The sequence below is a fragment of the Triticum dicoccoides genome, chromosome 3B (genome assembly GCF_002162155.2).
Source record: "Triticum dicoccoides isolate Atlit2015 ecotype Zavitan chromosome 3B, WEW_v2.0, whole genome shotgun sequence".
NCBI lineage: Eukaryota > Viridiplantae > Streptophyta > Magnoliopsida > Poales > Poaceae > Triticum > Triticum dicoccoides.
This window is the reverse complement of record NC_041385.1, coordinates 296,527,224-296,535,511: the sequence shown is the minus strand read 5'-3', so window position 1 is coordinate 296,535,511 and position 8,288 is coordinate 296,527,224. Positions and strand designations below refer to the sequence as shown.

The 8,288-nt window shown below is 40.9% G+C and overlaps 1 long non-coding RNA gene across 4 annotated transcripts; it reads right to left on the bottom strand.

The window, feature by feature from the left end:
* Positions 1–1,453: 1,453 nt before the first annotated feature.
* On the bottom strand, positions 1,454–7,026 carry LOC119275944. 4 transcript variants are annotated; one of them, XR_005136101.1, is made up of 6 exons: positions 6,309–7,026; positions 5,754–5,855; positions 4,808–4,910; positions 3,782–3,858; positions 2,447–2,551; positions 1,454–1,764 (listed from the first exon to the last, which is right to left on the bottom strand). It is a non-coding gene; the product is annotated as an uncharacterized LOC119275944 (long non-coding RNA). The 4 variants fall into 4 exon arrangements; XR_005136099.1 differs by having other exon boundaries at positions 2,447–4,099; XR_005136098.1 differs by having other exon boundaries at positions 2,447–3,858; positions 6,309–7,025.
* Positions 7,027–8,288: the final 1,262 nt, after the last annotated feature.

Sequence of the window (8,288 nt, the reverse complement as noted above, 5' to 3'; positions counted from 1 at the left end):
AAAAATTATGATTTAAGAGCAGTTTTGAAAAAACCATTTTTTTCAAAACCGAAAACGCGAATCATATTTTGGACTTAATTTTCAAATGGTTTGTCGAAATTGAGCAAATGAGATGGCGTTGGAAAGCTTGTGAAAATCCGCATCTTCCATATATCTACTATTTTTCAAATTCTATATGATTTAAAAGTAATTTGAAAAATGGTGAAATTTTGGGCGAAATGTTTTTTCATTGTTTTTTTTAAACGGTTTATCGGTTTGATCCAAATGATACGGCGTTGAAAAGCTATGGAAAATGCACAACTTTTGCATGTAGAAAGTTTTTTCTAATTCCTTACGGTTTAAATACGAATTCAAATACGGTTAAAATTGGTTTCGAATGCGGTTTTTTAAAGTTTGTCGAAATGGGGCAAATAATATACCGTTGGATAGCTATCGAAAATGCGAAACTTAGTCATGTTGGACGTTTTCTCTACTTCGCAACCGTTTAAGAGTAATCTTGAGTACGGCATGACGGATCCTACTGTTTTCTCGTCTGAAAAACAGAGTAGTCGTACGGATATATGTGTATGTTTGTACTGAGCTATTTTTTGTAGAGTAATTTTAAATGGTTCTGAAAAAATATACTTGTACTGATGCTTGCATGGGTTTGTACTAAGCGTTTTTTCACTAACTAGACTTTGCTCTGTTTTTTGGGTAATATTTTTCTCGTAAATTTTCAACAATTTACTGTATCCTAGCCCTGAACTTGCATGGTTTATATTGTTGAACTGAATGTTATTGTATCATTGGCCCTGTACTTGCATGATTTATATCATCGAACTGAATGATATTTTTTTCAAAAATAAAATATGTTTTTGTTCTTTTTTTTGAACTAAACAATTTTTTACAACGATGTTCTAAACTTCTCTTATTTTATGACTTGTACTTTTACCATTTGAATTGCATGGGGTTTCCTTTTGCTTGAACTTTTACAATTTGAATTTCTGTCATTTCTTTTATTCCAAACGAACCATCATTTTTAACTTGTATTCATCAATATTTTTAATTAAACCATTTTTCTTTTGTAGAACGGACCACCGTTTTTGTTTGTACGGATCAGTTGTAGAACTTGGACGTCAACGTCATAGAATTAATTTGTGAGCTTCTCACGTTTCCTTTTTAAGTTGTTTTTCCCTCGAACCTTATTGGCACCAAATTTTCTTTTCCATGCCTCTTGAACTGATGCGATTTTTTCTCGACGAGTACGTACCAAATTTCTCTGTACTGTCATGTTTTTAACACACACATATTGAATTGTTCCCACATTTCATTATGAATTTATTATATATAAAAGTTGAACTATACGACACTTTTTAAATGAATCTAACAAGTATTTTCCCTCGCTAAACTTCCAAATGTTTTTCACGTGGGCATAACATCAAAGAGGCAAGGGCGAAAATAAAAACCGGAAGTATATCATCCAATGTGTACTCGGTGTCAACTTGCATAACATGACACGGAGAGCAATAGCAACATCATACAATTAGCAATAGATAGCAACTCAATACAACAGCAGAACACACAATATATCTTTTTCTACATACAATGCCATGATTTATTATACATAATTGTTGGCAAGTACATGTCAAGCGAAACAATTTTTCAATAGAAATGCCTTCTTTTGAGTAGTGCATGTCAAAACGATGATATTTTATTTTCTTGATCCTCCGAATTTGGGCGAAGAGAACGTAACAAGAGAATTGTAGCAATGCCACCACATAGTACCTGCATTTTAGTACACTTCTATTTGAAATCGTAGCTTAAGGCAGTGAGGTTGCAAGTTCAAACACATGCCTGAATTGAAGTCAAAAAAGAAACTGAACTCCAACTACAATAACAATTGAACTGAATGAAATTTATAAATTGAATCGAACTGAAAGAAGAAATTGGACATCATATGTACAACAAGAAATAAACTTGAGCAGTATCAGCTACTAAACAAAAAGATTGCTTTACTAAACCTAGAGATTATATATTGGTGAAATTTTTCTTCCTACAGAACCGTTAATCAAATACATGTACTTTTGCTAGGTTTTAGCAACATGATAAGTAGTAGCAGTACTACTCTAGGTGGCAAAGTAGTAGCGCCACAAAGGAAGGCCACCATCAACAGTGCAGTGCGACACCTAAAGTATGTGTTGGCCACGCTTTCTTTACATAGTACTAGAAGATTTTTATTAAAAAAATGTACTACAAGATTTGTGAACATGAGATCATAGAGAAGTTGTACAGAGAGTGTGGATTAGAGTTGCTGGACGAGGATGCAGCACACACACACACACACCACCAGATAAGTTCTTCTCTCTCCAAAACACATGTATACATACACACATCTCCATCTTTTTTAACTTCAACCTACGAAAAAGGAACAAATATGAGGGATGAGTTTTTGTTAAGAAGAACTTACCAGGGTTTGGTGTTTGAACTTTTAAATGTTTGTGCTACCGGATATAGAGAATAGCAGCATGCCTCGACCAGATCGACGACTTCCTCATGGGCGGCCTCTCATACACTGCGAGGGCAACACATACACACACGAACTGACCAGAATACACAGCACGACGGGCTAGATAAACAAACTGATAAGAATACATGTCTTCTCGATTATGAACTGATAAGAATACAGAACACGGACAGCTAGCCATGAACTTCTTGAACTCCCCTAACATATGGTTTAGGTTTTTTAATGGTTTTTTGGTGTTCACGTTCTTTACGAAGTCCTTGACTTCTCGACTATGAACTTACTACATAGAAGGATCCTCACATACATGTATAACTTGAGAGGAGCTGATAGAAAATGTTGCAGCAAAATAGCATTTTTATTCAACATAATAATACAGCCATATCTTTGTAATACATCCATCACGATGGAATCAAATGCACAGTAAAATGGTAGCATTACACATACTCGAGAACTAACAGATTATTCTTCAGTTACTCTGATCAACTTCAGTTTTCTTCAGAAATTGGATGAAAAATAGCATCGGCTATGCTATCAATTTTTTGCATCTCTAGCACAGTTGTTGGGACTATTGTTCATCACACGATGAACCTCTTTTTTTTCTTTTTTTCTTGACTATCATAGAAAAAAATATTGAACTATTTTGCATAAGTATAGTTGAAATTTTGTGTTTTTCTGGTTACTGAAGTAGTATCAGAACAGCTGATGCATACATATATGAACTGACACCTTTTTTGTCAATTAATTCTTCTAATATATTGTGTTAGAACTACTACAACATTATCTATATAGTACCAAGCATGCTCATCACAGAACGTGTGGAATTCAGGAGATAGAAAGAACAAGAGCAAAAGTACATTTGGTGTGTTCTTCACTGTTTGGTTTACAGGGGTGCCAATGCTGAACTGAATCATTCTAGTTCTATCTTCTCCCCTCAGGTCTGAATCAAGAGTAGCATCAGTTCAATTCAAAATAAATTGACAGTTTATGAATTTTGTGCTAGGCAAGCATACCCATCAGCACATGGAATTGATCACCATGGAGGGTGGCTGTCGGGATTTTGTCTGATCACCATGTTGCTAGATGGCTACACATAACTGTTTTTGTTCTTATATTTCTCCATTAACACCTTTTATTTTCTTTTAAGTTTCCACGTATGCGGTGTCAGTATAGCCGATCATTTAAACGAACGTCATACAATACAACCACTAGAGGACTTGTCTTGAACATACCATGTAAAGCTCAAGAGATTTAAAGAGAAGCAAGAAGCAAGGAGCTTACTTTGGAAGCCTTGTTCCAGTATTTTCTGGGTAGCTGCTCACCAGTACACTTGCCGCCTATCCGCTGTCGCCGGGTACCTTGCACACACACACACAACAGCCACCAATCATCATGCACACACACACAACCAGACACACACCACATCATCTACACACCCAGGACTACATCTTCACCACACTTTGGACTGACAACATAGCAACACAGAAAACAATTTTGTAAGTGTCGTCACTATCATCCTTGTTGCGTCACAGGGGAAACAAAATAAGCATCTTTGAAGCACTAGGGCGGATAACCATTGCAGATGAAGCTCATGTGTACCTTCATCATAGGAAAAAGTAGACTTAACATCTCCAAGTTCTGAAGATGAACAAATGAATCACACAAAATATTGTCCAAAAATCACACTTTTCACGAAACCAAAATTCTGAACTTGCCATACAACACCTTTTGAATTTGTCATGCGACACTCTTTGAACTTGCGCAATTCATTGGTGACAAGAAGTAGCAACTAGAGTTGATGATAGTCCACATACTGAACTGGGAACACCTAGCTAGTGTTTCAGAAAATAAAATAGACGTCCTGAGCACCCTGTTTCAGGGGATAAAATAGACGATCCTGAACACCTAGCTAGCTATTTTTTGTGCGAGCATGCTAGCCGCCAATGCCATTAGTGGTGGCCACTATGGCGATATCACCGCAAGCATGCTGGACGCATCGCCAGCGAGCATACACTAAGACTGAGAAGAGATTGAGAGTTTACCAAAAGATTGTCATATTTTTTTGCAGAGATAACTATTGTTTTTTCTAACCAGAGAACTACAGTTTTTAGAAAAGGTGAACTATCTAAACGAGATAATTTCTAAGATGATTTTTAGCAATGGTTAACTACAGAGTATGCAGCATAATTATGCTTCATATATGAACTTCTATATTTATTTCCTTAGAATTATGCTGCATGCCCACACAACATCAGACCCAATTTCTGAACATGCAAGACAATAGTGGCAGTGAATATTTTTTATTACCTTCTTTGTAGCGGTAGCATCAAGCACGCTAGGTAACAGCTAGCAACTAACAGGAGGTGCACCAACTGCTAGTGGCAGTAGGTCGAGGTCGTCCTGGATGCTGCTGGAAATGAGAAGCAGACGAAGGTCAAGGTCGTCCTAGTTCCAAAAATATCACACAACCAAGTACTGATCAAAATCAATCATTGTTCATATCTCCAAATCCAATGCAAAAAATTAGAAGCTACTGTGTCAACAATCTATGTTCATTTACTCCAAAACACAAAAAATGTGAAGAGAATATCCATCACAAACTTTTGGTCTGCACAACAATGTTCCTAGAATTGTACACGTTTCAGAATTGAAAGAAATTTATGTTTATAATGATGAATTGCCCATCAATCATGGCACGAAGAGCTCGAACGGAGAAGCTAGGAAGAGCTGGACTGGTGTGAGTCCTACACCTGGACAGGGATGGGAAAGGTGACACCGGAGGACTACGGCGTCAATAACGTTGCCCTACTGGATCCAGCGGGTGGCTTCTCCGGGGGCGCGAGGCGTCGGGAGATGCCAAAATTAACAAAGGTAATTCCCAAATATGTATCAAAACGGGAAGGAAAAAATGGAACTTATAGCTCAAAATTTATCTTGAATAGTGATGTCAACTAGTACTACAGATAGTTTTGGTCAGTCCAGTAACTTATTAAGTGGTAAGCCGGTAAGAAGACTAGCATTCACATGTGTTGGGAAAAAAATCCAAGTCGGCATGGTTTCTGTTGAACTGAGCCTTTGTGCTGAAACTGAACCATGCTTGGAAGCCTTATGCTGAATAAAACAAATGGACATATAATACATACTGAATCACAACTTTTTGCTTCTTTTTTTGTATGAACTGCTCATATAATACATACTGAATCACTATTTTATTTTTATTAATAAATTGCATTATACTATTTAGATAATGTACCTTTTAGCAGCAATGCATTGAACCTCCAAAAACTCAAGATTTGTACCTCGACACACCTTTCTTCTCCAATGTCACTACCATCGTAACATAAAATAGAGAAACCTGGAGCATTAGTGTGTTAAACACATGCAAGAACATCAAAAGAGGAACACTAGAAAAAAAAAAGGACGCCGCTGTACAGGAAATACAGTGGACAGACCCAAAGGAGAAATTCTCAAGCAAAAATCATGAGAGCTCGCAATCTCCATGGAAGATGGGGGTATCTGAACTTATCTTTGCTTCTTTGAAATTTTCGTTTTCCTGACTCGAAACTTTCTGTCAATTTCCCATACAAGTTCTTTGCTAATTGCTTTCTGCAATTTATGTTTCCTTGCTTCAAGTCAATTTTGCTATTTTTTAATCTGATGCAGGTTGCACTATAGGACTGCTATTGGTTTTGCTAGTTGGACTCGAGTATTTTTAAAAAAACGGGTACATGCAATATAAATAGTCAATATGAGAAGAAATCTCTAGATGAAAAAGAACAGAGCATCAGAAGATTCATCAAATTCATACCAAAAATGCCGGATCAGGGGGCCGAGCACGAGGTGGCCTGCACACGGCTCTTTTTTGAGTGACCGGCGACGGAGCAAGAAGTTGGACTGATGAGCTGCAGATCTTACAGTTCTAGCCCCAGCGACCACATTGGCAGCTCCATGAACGACGCTAAATGAACGGGCTTTGGTGGTGGTGATGAACGGCCTGGTGACTGAATTTGAACGGACTGTGAGCTTAGGCGGCAGAGGGCGACGCTGGAGCGGCAGTGGCGATGTGTGGTGGATTGGGGAGGCGCGGAGGAACGCGGCCGGCAGTGACGCACGGCGGCCAGGTTGCCGGCGGCTGCGTGCTTTGGTCTCGGGAGGAGCAAGGATGATTTGCGCGAGGGCCTACAGGCATTGCATGGGAGGCGAGCTGGACATCGATGGGGTCGTGGAGGAGATGGGGACGAGGTGCCAGCTGGACCTAGTAGACACGGGGGTGGGGCGGTGGCTGGAGCCGGGGGAGACGGGAGCGGGGCGGCGGCCGGAGCCGGGGGAGACGGGAGCGAGGCGACGGCCTGAGCCGGGGGAGACGGGAGAGAGGCGACGGCCTGAGCCAGGGGAGATGGGAGCGGGGAGACGGCCGGAGCCAGGGGAGATGGGAGCGGGGCAGCGGCCGAAGCGAGGGGAGACAGGAGCGAGGGCAGCAGCCGGAGCCTGGAGTGGGGGCGGCGGCCGGAGCCGGTGGGATGGGAGTGGTGGTTGCGGAGGATAAGGTTTTGCCATTTTTCCTTTTCACTAGTACGTAGTACTCCACTTACTTTACACATACCAGTTCGGGATTTGTTTTTTTTTTCGAGAGGATAAGGTTTTGCCATTTTTCCTTTTCACTAGTACGTAGTACTCCACTTACTTTACACATACCAGTTCGGGATTTGTTTTTTTTTTCGAGAGTACGCCAATAGCGTACCATATTTTTATAGAAGGGAGCAGAAAATTTAACAAGAAACTACGACGATGCGAGCATCGCCGTGAGTACACCAACTCCCACTCCTAAACACACAAACAATTTACTCTCTCACAAATCTACTCAATCCTACCACTCCTATTCCCGCGAGCTTCCATAATCTGATCTCTTCTAGTATTTGCTGAGCTAGCCTCATGGGGGAACTCACTTGCTCAGCCCGGTTGAAAACTCTTGCATTTCGTTGTTTCCAAAGCAACCAGGCAGCAGCAATGACAAAAGTGTCGAACCCTCTTTTGTATGGCTGTCGGAAGTTGCTTCTTGTCCTCAACCACCACTCCTGAAAGGTGCCAAGAACCTGTGGGATCTCCACATTGACCTGCATGATAAGGAAACTTTGGTGCCAGACTTCCCTCGCGTAGACACATTGTGCCAAGATATGATCCACATTATCTTCTTCCTGCATGCATGTATAGCAAGCCGAAGGCGCATCCTGTAGCCCATGTCGAGCCCTTCGGTCCGATGTCCAAATACGGTATTGCACAGCCAACCATGCAAAGATTTTGCACTTGAGAGTCGCCCAGCTTCGCCAGATGCATGTGGCTGTGCTCGATCTTACCAGCCCCTGGCATAGCCTCTCGTAAGTGGACCTGGCCGTGTAGGAGCCCGATGGTTCGCAAGGCCATTGAAAGGCATCCTCAGAATTGGCATCTCTCGGGGTGGTAGTAATGACATGCTGAAGGTGAATGAGTTGGATGTGAGCCATGAAGGTTAGATCGCCTCGAATGTCATTGATCTAAGCATTATCAGTCATTGCTTGCTGGATCGTCCTCTTATTTTTGATGCGCACATCAACTGCAGCAACGATCATGGGTGCTATATCCATAGCTGCAAAACCTTGGATCCATCGATCAGTCCAGAAGAGCACCTTGTCCCCTTTTCCTGCTGTTATATGGACAGTGCTATCAAACACAGCTCTTGCCTCCTCATCAATTTCATTCGTCAGTCCATGCCACGGCCTCTCAGCGTCAGTGCGGCGAAGCCACTCCCAGC